Here is a 15,759-nt window from a genome sequence, read left to right on the forward strand (position 1 = left end):
GGGCCTGATCCCCCAGGGATCGGGCCTAAGCCAGCAGGTGGACATCCTCCGATGGGTTCCAGACTGCAAGAGGGCATAGGTCTGGCTGAGGGACACCCCCGGGTGCACAAATTTTTGTGCACCGGGCCTCTAGTATAAATATAAAATACAAATGAAGGAATGATTTTTACTGGCACAGATTTTTTTTTTTTTTACTCACTGGTTCCTAACTAACAACACGAGGAAAGGAAAGTTCCTTTCTAATTTCCAGTCAAGCTAGATTTTATACTTTTTCCTAAACTCTGAACACATCTTTTTTGCACCGTATGAATTATATTTTGAATATGGAACACTTCATGAATTTGTGTCATCCTTGTGCAAGGGGCATGCTAATCTTCTCTGTATAATTTACAATTTTAGTATCTATCTCTGTTGCCAAACTGAGCATGCAGCACCATGAATATGTTAACCTATAGAAGTGTTACCACCTAATTGAAAATATTCTGTTTAAAAATTTTTTGTTTTCTTTAAACCAAAAGGGAAAACTGTGTTCTTGCAACTATCTCAGTTTGAATAAAAATATATTTATTGTTATCTGTGTTGATAAAAAGTTTGAGTTACTGTTTCCCTTACTCTGTATTCTACAGAATAAACAGCATACATTTCATATCAAATAGAGACATACACCATTTTGGACAATTTAACCCACTGCATTTATATAGCTATAAAGGGACTGCAGTGCTTTTTAATATCCCATAGTAGTACTTAAAGAGAATAAAAAATGTAAACAGTAAGAAGATACGCTTATTTTAAAAGTGTTCTCTGATCCTGTATCACCACATAATGGTGTGTATAAAATGTGCCACAATTCTGAAGTTAGAGGACATAGAGTATGAAAAATTATATTTATCATTAAAATCTGCCTGTCATTTCTCTTAAAATCTTTATACTTGAGTCATCCTTAGATAGTGTCTTTTAAAAACTGATAAATTCTGTCGCATAGCAGAGTATCTTTTGTTAACTTGTATTATTGGAGAAAAATGCCCTGTGGCTTTTACAATCACACACCCAAGTCGTTTTAGGCTCAATGATTTTATTATCATTGCCCCCATTTCTTCCAGTAGTTTATCTTCAACTACCCAAGCACAAGTGGAATGGAAAAAGTAGAATATTTCTCTATTACGTTGCTTTTTACTGTTTAAGCAATCTTCTTTAAAATCAGGAGAAATGTGACAAGAAAACTACTTTGGGGGTATATATTTACAGATTTGTCTCTTTTATTTAATGACCATGAATGCATCTTCATTTTATATGTGTTAGGCCTGTAATTTTACCATAGTAACTAGACTTGATTCTATATAACATTGCATGTTTTATAGCTAAGGATCAATTTAATTCAATAAACATTTTGGTAATATTTTCCCATGTATTTTCTTAAATTGAAGGGACAAAGAGACAGAACTAGGGGACAGATAAAATGGTGCCAACAATTTAAAAGAGTTTGACGGTTCCTCAAAAGATTCTTAACCTTTTTTAAAAAAATACATAAATAGGCATCCATTTTACACAAGAGAAATAAAAATATCAAGCCACAAAGATGTTTACACATATTCACAGCACATTATTTCTAATAGCCGAAAATTGAAAACAACTCAAATGACCACCAAATGATAAGTGGATAAAGATAGTTTACAATAAAAAGAAATGAAATACTGATCCATGGTATAACCTGAATGAATCTTGAAAACATTATGCTCAAAGAAAGCAACACAAAGATAAAATATTATGATTCCTTTTATATAAAATGTTCAGAATAGATGAATCTATACAGAAAAAAAAATAGATTAGTGATTGCCTACGGCTGGAGGGTGGGATTAAATTGGGGAGTGACTGCCAATGGGCATGGGGTTTCTTTTCAGAGTGGGGAAAAAAAGTTCTAAAGTTAGATCGTGGTAATTCTAAAACAACTCAATAAATACACCTGAAAGTACTAAAGCCCTAGCCGGTTTGGCTCAGTGGACAGAGCATCTGCCTGCAGACTGAAAGGTCCTGGGTTCGATTCCGGTCAAGGGCACATGCCAGGGTTGTGGGCTTGGTCCCCACTAGGGGGCCTGCAGGAGGCAGCCGATCAATGATTCTCTCTCATCATTGATGTTTCTATCTCTCTCTCCCTCTCCCTTCCTCTCTGAAATCAATAAAAATATATTAAATATATATATTTTAAAAGTACTGAATAGTTCATTTTAGTGAATTTATGACATTTTAATATATCTCAATAAAGCTGATTTAAAAATCAAGTGTCACTAAGTTATGGAGCTATGCCTATATAACATGATACAATATTAAATAAAAATGCATGGGAGGGCATGTAATTGATTAAACAAGATTTGCCATAGGTTGATAATTGTTGAAGCTGACTGAGCGTATCTGGGAGCTCATTTTATTTTTTCTAGTTTTTTTCCTATGGTCCAAATTTTTGAAATCAGTTTAAAAAATAATTTCCCCAACCTTACTTAAAGATCATGCCCATGTGCTTAGAAAAATTGATTGCACTGTAAGAATAATCCTTATTCCTGTGAAATACCCATTGATTGTGTCAAATTAACAATTGGCAGGTATTAACCACATTTGATGTATTAAATCAAATTCCTAGAATGAGAAAATGTGTCCCCTTGAGAGCTGATGGATTGTGTTCTCTTTGGAAATCAGTCACTTTCTTACTAAGAAGGGAACATTGATGGTTTGACTTTGGATGGAAGGCACACAATGCAATATACAGATCATGTAAAATATACACTTGAAACCTCTATAATTTTATTAACAAATGTCACCCCAATAAATTTAATTTTAAAAAAAGGATGCATTGAGACTTTACATTCTAACTCTTTTGTCTATAGTCTTTCATGTGTAGGAAATGAATGAATCCTTGTAAAAGTTGTAAAATAAATTTTAAAATCTATCTTCTTCCTCCCTAAAGATTTCCTAACATCCCCTTTGGAAGAAAACTCTCACCTTTGTAAGGAATTAAACCCCATCATTTTATCATAACTAAGATCAAAGCAGGAATGCTTTGTCACCTATGACTTGCTACCATTGTTCGCCTTCAGGGAGTCAAGTCCAGAACAGGGCCAGGGTTAGTCAGGACAGGGATGGTGAATGCTTGCATCCATGCTGCCATTCCCTCATCTCGAATCAGGACAGATGATGCTAATTCATCTCAGAACTTCTTCCTCTTGAGCTTTAGAATCCTTCTCAACAAAATGACCCAGGGACAACACCTCCAGACAGAATTTATATATGAATTAAAACTTATTTGCTCTCCAGGTTTTAGGTATATGGATGCTGAGCTGATATTAGGAATAAAGTTAAGAAAAGGTTGGTATTTTGATTCAGCATGAGAGTAAATGTTAATCCGAGAATGAAAGGCTTTAGCAAGGCACAGCGCTGGTATTAGGGTTTTAGCTAAGATTAGTGGTAGAATTAGGGTTAGTTTTAGATGGCATAATTATAATTTTATACTAGAGTTATGTCTTAGAACTTTTTGCTTAATATTAAAAAGGATGAAGTTAGAATTGAGTGTATTTTACTGTGATGATTAGATGAATATCTTTTTTTAATTAAGTACTGTATATATTTATTCAATAGTAGAAGAAACAACTAGTACATTTTTTTCTTAGCCAATACTTCTATTGGTATTAACCTTTGTTTTCAACAGACTCTATTTCATACAAATTTATTATATATACAGGTGTCCCAAATATGTATACACACTTTGAATAATAATTAATTCCAATGGGTTATATCTGGAAAGAAAGAAACATCCACTGAGCTTTCAGCTGTCAAATGTGTATATATTTTTTGGGACACCCTGTATATATTCAATTACGTTTTACTCTCATATTATTTTGTATTGCTTTCAGGTATACAGCATAGTGGAAAACCTTACAAAGTGGCGCCCTGATATGTCCAGTACCCACCTGGCACAAGGCATAATTATTACAATATTATTGACTACATTTACATGCTGTATTTTACAACCCTCTGACTATTTTGTATCTACCAATTTGTACTTCTTAATCTCATCACCCCTTTCACCCAGTCCCCTGACCCCTCTCCCCTCTGGTACCACCAATCTGCTCTCTGTGTCTATGAGACTTTCAACTTTTTTATTTTGTTCTTGAGATTCCACATATAAATGAGATAATATGGTATTTGTCTTTCTCTGGCTGACTTATTTTACTTAGCATTATACTTTCTAGATCCTTCCAGGAATATCTTGAAAATATTGCAAAACCTTTCAACGCTCATATATTTCTTCTCTTACTGCTTATCTTATGCATGTATTTTGCAAGAATAATGAAAGGACTTTAAAAAACCATAAGGTGATACTAATAACTGAGCTCTTAAATTAGTAGTTTTATCTTGTAGATTGTTCTATATGACTCCCAGATTTTATGAGCTAATTGTAATATTTGCTTAATAACATTTGTTAGGCTGTTTAACAAAGTCATTGCAAAATGTTTCATGTATCTCTTAATCACCATTGCAAAAAAATAAAAATCCAAATCAAGGCGATCAAAAGCCAGTAATGACAGACACGGAGCAATGATCTGCGTACACAGTGAAACAACAGCACGCCAAACAACAGGCACATCCTTCATGAGAATACACGACTTAGTTCCAACCACAATGTAACATTTATATTCTATGAACGTGACAGCAACCACCGCACAGCATTGCTGCTCAGTTCCACCAACCTTACCCGATTTATCATTCTTGTTTCAAAACAGAAAGCAGGAAATGTTTTCTAGGTATTAGGAGCCGTGCCCAACAGGATGAAATGTTACATCCCTTTAAGAAATTGCTCATTTTAAACTGTAAAAAAGAAACCGGCCTTGACGGACACAATGCCATTGGATAAGTGTGGTTTTCTTGCTAGTTTGCTAACTAGCTCTCTACTTCTTTTCCTCTGTTTTTCCATTTGAATCAAAGCGAATAAATGTAGTTCATTAAGAACAAGACAAAAATAAGTTTTTTTTAAAGAGAGAATAGGAAAACAAGGGTAAAATGTGTATGTCAAGACCAGAGGAACGGCACTGGCTGGTTGGCTCAGCTGGTTGGAGCATTGTCCCATCCACCAAAAGGTTGTGGGTTCAATTCCCAGTCAGGGTACATACCTGGGTTCCAGTTCAATCCCCGGTCAGGGCATGTATGGGAGGCAACCAATCTCACATGGATGTTTTTCTCTCATATGGATGTTCCTTTCTCTCTCTTTCTCTTCCTCTCTCTCTAAAAATAAATAAAAAAATTTAAAAAGACACACAACATATCCTTAGGATATCCTCAGGTAAGGATTAAAAGAAAAAAGACCAGAGGAACAAATACTAACAAAGAATGCATGTCATTTGATTTTCTACATTTAACTATGAAAAGTGCAAATTCATGTCAGACTTCCCTAACTATAAACATAAACATAACTATAAACATAGAAAAAACAAGTTATGAGATTTGAATAGGTACTAAATGAATCAATTAATAAACAATCATTTAAAACTTTTATCCTCTTGAAATACTCTTTTAAAAATATATTTTTATTGATTTCAGAGAGGAAGAGGAAAAGAGATATAGAAACATCAAAGGTGAGAAAGAATAATTGATCTGCTGCTTCCTGCATGCCCCACACTGGGGATAGAGCCCCAACTCGGGCATATGCCCTGATTGAGAATCGAGCCATGACCTCCTGGTTCATAGGTCAATGCTCACCACGGAGCTATACTGGCCGGCCTTAAAGCACTCTTTGCTCATACATGCTTCTGTATGTAAAAAGATGGAAAAATAAAATGACATCATTTATTATCTCTGTATCCCTTAAAAACAATTCCAGTCTCAAGAGCAAAGTGACAGTGTGTATTTATGCAGATTTCTTCAAGTAAAGCAAGGAGCTGTTGCATAATAAATCTATTTCTAGTCTTGCAAGCCTTTAAGAGAATCTAAAATAGTAGCATTTCATCAGGGGCCAAGTTTCATGTCAAATAGTGTGTAAAATCTAATAATACTCAGCAGGTGATAGAGGCAATGCATGGGGAAAATGAAGGCTACATAAAACTTTACCAGGGATGTTATAGTTGGGACTGGAAATTTCTGGAGTTCTTTTGTTTAGATTATGTAACCATGTACAAGGGGGAAGAAAAGGAATCACAATCTGGATACCTTTGTGGCTAGTGCAACTTTCTCTTCTTATTTCCCTCACATATTTTCACACTTATTTTGTAATCTGATTTTTATTGATTTTAGAAAGGGAGGAAGGGAGAGAGCGAGAGAAACATTGATGTTAGAGAGAAATATTGATCACCTGCCCCTGGCATGGCCCCTACTGGGGATCAAGCCTGCAACTGGGGCATGTGCCCTGAAGGGGAATCGAGTCTGTGACCTTTGGTGCATGTATTAACACCCAACCAATTGAGCCACATTGGCCAGAGCCATACTTGTTTGTTTTTTTTCTAGGCATTTAACAGTCCCACTGGAGGCAGTGGATTGGAAAGAACACTTACGGGGAGTCATAGAATCTGAGCTCTCATTGCAGTTTTGCCTCCAACTAGTCTTTCTCTTTATCTTTCTCAGCTCAGCATGAATCTCTAAATGAGAAGCCTTTGCTGTCTAAGTTCACAGCCCAGATCTATCTTCCAGTAATTATATGACTTGAAGCAAATTACTTCTTCCATCTTTTAACTTTCTATCTGGAAATGGGTTCCAACCCTAAATCTTACAGAACTCTGGTGAGGACTGACTGAGCTAACATAACTGGAAAGCTCAGAATACCAAACGCATAGTATATTCTCAATAAATGTTATGATGTTATCCTTTCCTTTGCAGTCTCCCCATAAGGTCCCCTCAAGCTCTAACACATTCTTATATTAAGAACCAATAGATGAAAACCAATGCCTCACCAGCATGGAGCACAAAATGGGATCACACTCTTTTTATTTTTAATGTATTTTTTTTCCTTTCTATGGAATTCATTAGGGGTGACACTGGTTAACAAAATTACACAGATTTCAGGTAAGCAATTCGACAACCCATCATCTGTACCCTGTATTGTGTGTTCACCACCCCAAGTCAAGTTTCCTTCCATCATCATTTCTTTTTAGTGTCCAGGTTAAATTACACTGTGCCCCCCTGAGACCATGAATAGAAATTCTCCTTTCCCCCCTTTGGCAGTCCCAAGATAAGTCCATGAACCCCAAGGAGCTAACTTGGCCTGAGTTCCTCAAAGAAGAAAAGAGAGAGGAAGAAAGGAAAAGAAAACTCTATGCGCCAAATTCACCAAATCCCGTATTCTTTGTTGTGTATGTGCAACAGTCACATGGCAACCGATACCTGACTGACTGGATGGGGTTGCTCAAAGTGTACATTACCTTCTCTGACCTGGGCAAAGTTCCCCTGATCTATTTCAGTGTGTGCACATAATAGCTGGGGAGGGGAGGGGAAAGGAAAGGAAGTCCCGCCTCCCCGGTGCTGTGCTGAACAGTGTCCGCTGTGTGCTACTCTCTGTCTAGGCCGGCATGACCGCATCAAACCTATTTCCACTGTGTCTCTTTTATTAAGTGCGCAGTCATACACACATGCACAGCCATCGTTCTGCGATACGGCAGGAGTGTCTGTGTTAGAGAAAAATCTGGCACTATGAACACACCATCTGCAACTCCCCTTCCTTTACAGCAATGGCCACTGCTCTTTTCCTGTTTGCCTGGTGGGTCTGGGTCTCAGGCATATGCCCTTGAGATCAGAGCCCCATGCCCTCTACCCAGACTCACAGCAGGACAGGATCAGGTGGGGGTGAGGGGCAGGCAGAAAACTCCTCACTGCTCTTCTCCATAATCTGTTGACCAGTAGGAATCCTCCCACCCTCATCTGGTTCTTGAGGCCTAGCTTTCCAAGGCCTGGCATAGTCTACATTAGCACGGGCTGTAGAAAATCCCCTTGTCTTGCCCCTATGGCTCCCAAAAGATAATTACAAAGCTTTCTTAATTACAAAGATTTCTTATTTTGGTATCTATGCAAAGAGCTGGGCTATTAATTTCATTGTCTTTTTCAACACATAGGAAGAAATCTCACTATACTCAAGTGGCTAACTCTCTCTTGATGGTCATAATAACCTAAATCAATCTTTTGAGCCCTGGCCATGTAGCTCAGTTGGTTAGCATTTCACCCCAATAAGCCAAGGTTGTGGGTCTGATCCCTAGTCTGGGCACATACAAGAATCAAGCAATGGCCCCAGCCGGTGTGGCTCAGTAGATAGAACATCGGCCTGTGGACTGAAGGGTCCCAGGTTCGATTCCAGTCAAGGGCACATGCCCGGGTTGCAGGCTGGATCCCCAGTAGGGGGCATGCAGAAGGAAGCCAATCAATGATTCTCTCTCATCATTGATGTTTCTATCTCTCTCTCTCTCTCCCTCTCCCTTCCTCTGTGAAATCAATAAAAATATATTTTTTAAAAAATCAAGCTATGTATGCATAAAAAAATGGAACAACAAATTGATGTTTCTCTCTCCCCCTCTCTCACTCCCTTCCTTTCTCTCTCTAAAAAAAATTAATTAATTAAAAAAGGGAGGGGTTCATTTCATATTTAAAGACACAATCAAAATAAAACTGTTTTTGTCGCATTTTCATCTCTCGGAACGCCTCCTGCCTCTCGCCTCTGTCAGATTCCCCTTCACTGTTCCCAGTCCAGCAATCCCTTCGGAAAAGGGGGACTCTTCTGGCTCTAATGAGTGTACTGAAATTGTTTTTCCAAGAATGATTAAGGCAGTCAGACTTGGTATGGGTAGTGATAATTGCTCCCCACACTGCCTTAGCAGGGAACAGAGCTGTTGGGAACAGAAAATACTGCGATGTTATGTAAGGCCTCATTACTCTCCTTTGCTCCTCTGCCTGCTGGCTCCCAAGGCAGTGATGGGCTATGATGTGCACCTACAAGAGAAGCTTAATGCCATTTAAGGATATGCCCCAAGACGAGCTGTGGAAAAGAAAGAAAAAAAAAGCTTAGAAGTGGAGAGATGGAAAGAAAGGTAAAGCGAGAGCTATCATAGATACAGGGCTGGCTCCTCAGAGTAGCCTCTGGCACCAAATATACCCACCCTGGTGAGAAGCCAAACTGTCAGCTGATGTATGTTCCTAAATCATGTAATTCTATTGCTACAGAATTATCTCTACCACCATCACCCCCGCCCCTGTTCAGCAGTTTTTCTTTCTCCTTTTGAAGATAAAAGGGATTACAGAAGCCTTCTTTTCTGAGATTTTGAAACAACAGAGTAGAAACATCTACTCCAGCCAAATGTGCTCAAATAATGAAAACAAAGTACAATGCCCCATGATTTGGTGTCACAGACTTAGTAACAACAGTGAACGGTGGCTTAAATGCTAGAGATGTACAAAGTCAAAGCATGGAACAGTTTGCTTGCTAAGATTAGGAATTTAAATCCTGAGTTTTGTTGAAAGATGGAACCTCCATGGGGACATGCGTTTAGAAGCTGGCCAAAGCAATACCTTAGTCTCATCTGTATTCTTTAAAACACCAGTAAAATTTTGGAGTCCGACAAAGCATGATGGGGGGTGAGGGCATTTACTGAGCCTTTAGTATGTGTTAGGCACTTTTGAACAAATTTTGCAGTTGGCGCATACAGCAATCTATATATATATATATATATATATATATATATATATATATATATAAATGCAAATTAGGTCAGGCGCCATAAAGGGTCACGACCAGACAGAAGGAGGTTGTGCAGGCAGGTGAGGCCCTGAGTGGAGACAGAGACAGAGACATGTCTGGCTGCCCGAGCTGGCATGCTGGCTTGGGCGGCCCCGGAGCGGATACAGGCAGGGGGGCCAGAGGAGGCTGTGAGTCAGGTGCGGGTCCTGGCCACATGCGGCGCTGGTCCGGCCTGACTCCTGTGGAGGCCTGCGCTGTGCGAGTCAGGTGCGGGTCCCGGCCCCTCGCAGGGTGCATCCTTGCACGGCAGGAGGCAGGGCGCCACCTCGCACGATTTCAATTGCACACTGGGCCTCTAGTTTGAAATATTTACGACTCTCACCATTAAATGAGAGATGAGGAACTTGAGGCTTGAAGACTTAAGTAACGTATCCAAGATCATAGGAGCAGGGGCAAAGGTGGGATTGAAGCCAGGTGCTGGAAGTCCTGAGCCCATGCAACTTCCATCACAAGCTGCTGCTGCTCCCTGGACAGGCCTGGACGGCGGGAATGGCAGAGCTTGCTTCCATGGTCAGCTTTTGACCTGGCGCACTTACCCTCTGTGCCACTGGTATGGCACCTAGGACTCTGGCTTGTTCTCATAGGTGTCTGTCTTGTTTCCCATGGGTTGCCAGCTCAAGAATGGCTACGCCAGTGTCCACTTCTACCACTAAGTAACTAGATGGACTAAAACGCTTTCTAGCTTTGTTTCCTGACCGTTAAAATGGACAGCACCTACCTCGTGTGGGTGTTAATGAGTTAACATCACAAAGAATTAGTACAGTACTTGGCAAAGACTTAACTCTCCATAAATTTAGCCAATAATTCCCACCTTTCTCTTCCCCAAGTAGCACGTAGTACTTGAAAGCTACAAATAATAATAACATTTATAATACTATGTAAGATAAGACTTCCCCTGTTACTACCGGTGTAAAGCCATACAACTTATCTGGTTTTATTTTAAAATCTAAATAAATGGTGGCAATCATAATTCTTGCCTTGTACAGTTAATTATAAGGATTTTATGAGTTCATATATGTGAAGAAAGCAATGCTTAGCAGGAAACTTGTATTTGTGTACAGCTCAACATGGTTTTTCTTGTTCTTTCCTTTGATTTTTAAAAAGGTACTTTATACCTCATAAGGCATTCTGTTTGCCTTTTTATGTCCTCATAGTACCTTGCCATGCATCCATTTTAACACCTATCACACGAGGCATAACCTCTATCCTCTGAGCTCCTTGAGGATAGAGGTTATGACTTATCTTTGATTTTCTGGTGTTTGGTACCATAATGCTATATAGTAGGTAAGAGGAATAAATAAGTAAAAATGTATGAGTGTTCTTCAAATTTAGAGAGAGAAAGACTCAAAAAAAAGGAGATTAAAAAGGAAAAGAGGGAAGGAAGGAAGGTAGGAGGGAGGAAGACGTTTGCCTTTGTTTTGTCTCTGTCCCCAACACAATGTTTATTTCAACTTTGAAATAAATGTTTACTTATCTTTGAAGTGAATGAAGAGAATATGAAGAAGTTAAAAGCAAAATAAAATTCTTGGCTTTTTACAATGGGCTCAATTTGTGGGATAGAGAGTAGTGACTTTAAGTAGCAGGAGGCACCAATCTACTGAATAGTGCCTTTTTTAAAATTTACAATGAAATGATATAGCTCATGTCACAAACATTCATTGAGCATCTACTATGTATGGGCACACCCACACATGCATACAGACAAAAGGCCCTTCTTCTGCCTACCTTCAAGGGACTCACAATCTAAAATAGTTGCAGAAGTAAGTAAGTGATACCACAGAACATATGCAACCCTAAAACTGCATGAAGGTTAAAGTTACTAAAGGAGGGTGTGTTTAATGAAGCATCATGGAGCATTTCCCAGGAAGAAAACACCTGAAATATGATTTGATGGGATACATGTAGGAACCATGAGGGTAGGAAGACTCAGAGTATTGCAGGTGGGGCCAGGCACAAAAGCATGAATTATCTATATATATAAAAAAGCCTAAGCGCCCATCCGGTAGTTATGACATGCACTGACCACCAGGGGGCAAACGCTCAATGCAGGAGCAGAAATCACAGGAATGGAAACATGAAACAGACTAATGAATCTCAGAGGGAAGGGGGGGAGGGCAGAAGAAGATTAACCAAAGATCTTATATGCATACTAGAGGCCCAGTGCACGGATTTGTGTACTAGTGATGTCCTTTGGCCTGGATTGTGGGGATCAGGCCGAAACCAGCTCTCCGACATTCCCCGAGGGGTTCTGAATTGCGAGAGGGTGCAGGCCAGGCCAAGGGACCCCACCGGTGCATGAATCTGTGCACCGGGCCTCTAGTAAGAGTATAATTGGGAATCTGCCATCAGTCCAATATTACTGGAATGTACACCAAAAGGAGAAAATTACGAGACAGTGAGACTGGAGAGAAACAAAAAGTTGAGCTTGAACTTCATCCTCTAAGCATTGGACACGCCAGGGATGTGGCAGGACACAATTACATGTAGGTGTTGCTTCGAAAGCACACTGCGTTCTAACTGCCATAAATGCTGTTTACAAATTTGGCAGATAATTTATCCTACTCAAATGTTTCTCAAACTTGATCACCCACTAAAAACACCTGGATGGCTTTAAAAAAAAATACCAGTGCAAAATGTAACACTAAATCAAGTCAGAATTTGGGCATGGAGCCCAGTCATCTCTATTTTGTATTTCTCCAGAGCAGCCAGCCAGGTTTGAGACTCTCCGTGCTAAACCAGTAATGGCAGTTCTTCATTTCAGGGAAAAGATGTGGGGCTCCGTGATGGATTTCAAAACATCAAAAGGACTCTACTTATATCTCAATAATGGCTACATTAGGAAAGAGCATGAGACTAGGAAATGATTCTCCCCAAAAAGAAGGATGCCACAGGGGAGATAGAAAGCTTTGGTGAAAATACAGGTGAACTTGAATACAATAGACGAGTTCCCTGATTTGGCAGTGGAGCCTCAATACTTGTGCTGAGCTTGCTGCTCAGCCTATATCTCTAAACCCCTCTCTTCCTTCTCCTTTAACCTACCTGTGAACTTCCTTCAGTGGGTTTTGAAAGTGGTTATCCTACTACTGGCTCCTGCTAGTACAGCTATGCCCCACAAATGTGACCTTCCTCATAAATCCTGGGTCTGACTTCACAGCATAATGTTGACCCTGAAGTTCATGCATTGAACTTCCTCACACATTTCTCCACCATGGAACACAGCCAACCCAAAAACGTACGCCATGATTTCCAACAAACTATCTGTTTGTCTCCTCAATCAGATGTATGTGCATACATACATCCTTTGGCCACAGAGACCCCAGCTGACAGTGATCGCAACACTGAAGGTTTCTGGGTTGAGTAAATTCTCTACACAGTAATATGCTGCATCTTGCCCTTACTAGTTTGGCTCAGTGGATAGAGCGTCGGCCTGCGGACAGAAAGGTCCCAGGTTCGATTCCGGTCAAGGGCATGTACCTTGGTTGTGAGCACATCCCCAGTGGGGGATGTGCAGGAGGCAGCCGATTGATGTTTCTCTCTCATCGATGTTTCTAACTCTCTATCTCCCTCCCTTCCTCTTTGTAAAAAATCAATAAAATATATTTTTAAAAATATGCTGCATCTTACCCTTGCTTTAACTTCTTTATGTGTTTTCTACCTGGGGAAGGACCTCAGCTTTTACTGATCCTTAAAATGTCAGGAAGTCCAAAGGAAGAATTCGTAGCCTTTCTGATCAATCAGCATAATTACAGAAATACAATAAGTATGTGCCGATGGTCTATGTAGCATACTAGTTCTCCATGGGTAGATAAACTGAAAAGTAAACGTGCTATTACTTGCTGAAGAATCATCTTTGCCATTGGTACTATGTAAGGCTATGCACCCATCTTAAATCATCTACTTTGGAATCTAATCATCTCAGTTTCAGCCCTGAATGGAAAGATAGTGGAGGTTAAAAAAAGGTAAGATAATTTGCTTAACTTAAATAGTAAGTGATGATGGTGTGGATTCCTGACTGTGAAACCTGGGCTTTCTGGAACACTCTAGTGCCTCAGTGAAATGCTTCCCACACCCACAGTCCCTAGGCTGTTGGTTGGTGGCTTTCACCACTTTTGAGTTTAACACCTTAAGCCAGATGTGCATGCTGGAGCACTGGCAGGGAGGGGTCAGGTAGCTCCCAGGGGCAATGCACTATCTTCCCTATGATGTCAGGTAGCAATTCCTCTGGAATAAATAAATCTATAGGACACATTCTTGCCATCAACAGTCACAATACCTGAAGATAGCTACTCAATGTAAAGTTGATATTAAAATTTTTGTTTGTGGCACCCCATTAAAAAGTGCCCAAAGGGCCTGGCCCATGTAGCTCAGTGGTTGAGCATCGACCTGTAAACCAAGAGGTCCAGGTTTGATTCCAGGTCAGGGCACATGCCAGGGTTGTGGGCTAGATCCCTGGTTAGAGGGCAAGCAAGAGGCAGCTGATCAATGATTATCTCTCATCATTGATGTTTCTCTCTCTCTCTCTTCCTCCCTCCTTCCCTCCCTTTTCCTTCTTCTCTGAAATCAATAAAAATATATATTTTTAAAAGTTCCTCTCTTCACTCCCCTTCTTTCTATGATAGAGAGGACGTGAGCAACTATATGACCCAAAGACAGAGAGGACACTGTGGGCATCCTATGGGATGCAGGTGCCAATATGAAAATTTCACTACTCTCTTTTTCCCCCCTTGGTGCATTCTAAATACTACACTTGTCTATGTTTCCCAGTTACAGCTGTGACCAATGCTCAGACTCTCCTGTCCACTAATACATAGAATTTGTTTTTGGAGGAACATATTAACCTCTATAAATGCAAGGAGCTTGACAACAAAGTAGAAGATGTTAATAAAATCTATGCTAATTAAACCAGGATCGGGCTAAACTAGCAGACGGACATCCCCCAAGGGGTCCCAATTTGGAGAGGGTGCAGGCCAGGCTGAGGGACAACCCCCCACACACACACCCCCGTACATGAATTTCATGCACAGGGCCACTAGTGGGTACAATAATTCTGGAGGAGAAAAAATCCTTGTAGCTTACAATTTGGAGTCATTTGGCATCTCTGGGTCTTTTCTGGGAAAGACTGTTTAAATTAGACAATAAGAGGAGAATAATGTACAACTTAAAATAAGCAGAGTTCATGCTTCCTTTGTTGCTAAAAGTCCAGGCTAGACAAAAACTGTACAGTTATCATAAAAATTTTATCAAGAAACTGCAGTACCTTTAATAATTCATTATTTTACCCTCTTGCAAAAACTCCTCTATGTGCTTTTTAAAGTGTTGTTTTTATCATCCTGGAAGAATTGGTTTTGGAGAGAAATCTTTCTCTAACTACATGGTGACAAATCTATTATCAAGGAGTCATGATTAGTATAAACTAATTCTATTCCTCCTCTTTATACATCTTTCAATTGATTGTATTAACAAAGGCATCCTCCTTCCTGCCTACACCAACTTAATGGCATGTTGAGGGAAATACAAAATTGCATATGCAAATCACCCTGAGAAGCTTAAAGAAATTATAATGCATATGATGATGTTTTTTATCAAGATCTAATATTAACAGGCACGTATCTTGTTTCACTAAAAAGAGAATCCTTTCCAACACCTTAATAAATGAAATTCTGCAGATTGCTACATAAATATATATGATCTGCCAAGAATGGGAAAGTCCACCTTAGAAAGCATTTCATTTAAGAATGGTAAAAGTTACATGATTATCACATTGATCAGGCTGAGCTAGTCATCCCAAACTCAGTGCACAGATGATCAAATGTGGGCATGGCTGTCTGATCATTCTTGGGTGTAGAGAAGTCACTGGCTCTTTGTTAGATATAATTTAATTGCACAACACATCTACCTAACTGTCACCCTGACTTCAGTGCATCTTGTCAGATTATTCTTGGAGACATTAGCTAGAACCTGAGTTAGTTGGTGTCAAAAAATGAAGATAAGACTCACAGTGAAGA

General features: G+C 39.6%; 1 non-coding gene across 1 annotated transcript; it reads right to left on the reverse strand.

The window, feature by feature from the left end:
- Window positions 1-317: 317 nt before the first annotated feature.
- Window positions 318-420, reverse strand: LOC111823244. The gene has a single exon (XR_002826243.1). It is a non-coding gene; the product is annotated as a U6 spliceosomal RNA (small nuclear RNA).
- Window positions 421-15,759: the final 15,339 nt, after the last annotated feature.

Source organism: Myotis lucifugus, unplaced genomic scaffold (genome assembly GCF_000147115.1).
Source record: "Myotis lucifugus unplaced genomic scaffold, Myoluc2.0 scaffold_429, whole genome shotgun sequence".
Taxonomy (NCBI): Eukaryota; Metazoa; Chordata; class Mammalia; order Chiroptera; family Vespertilionidae; genus Myotis; species Myotis lucifugus.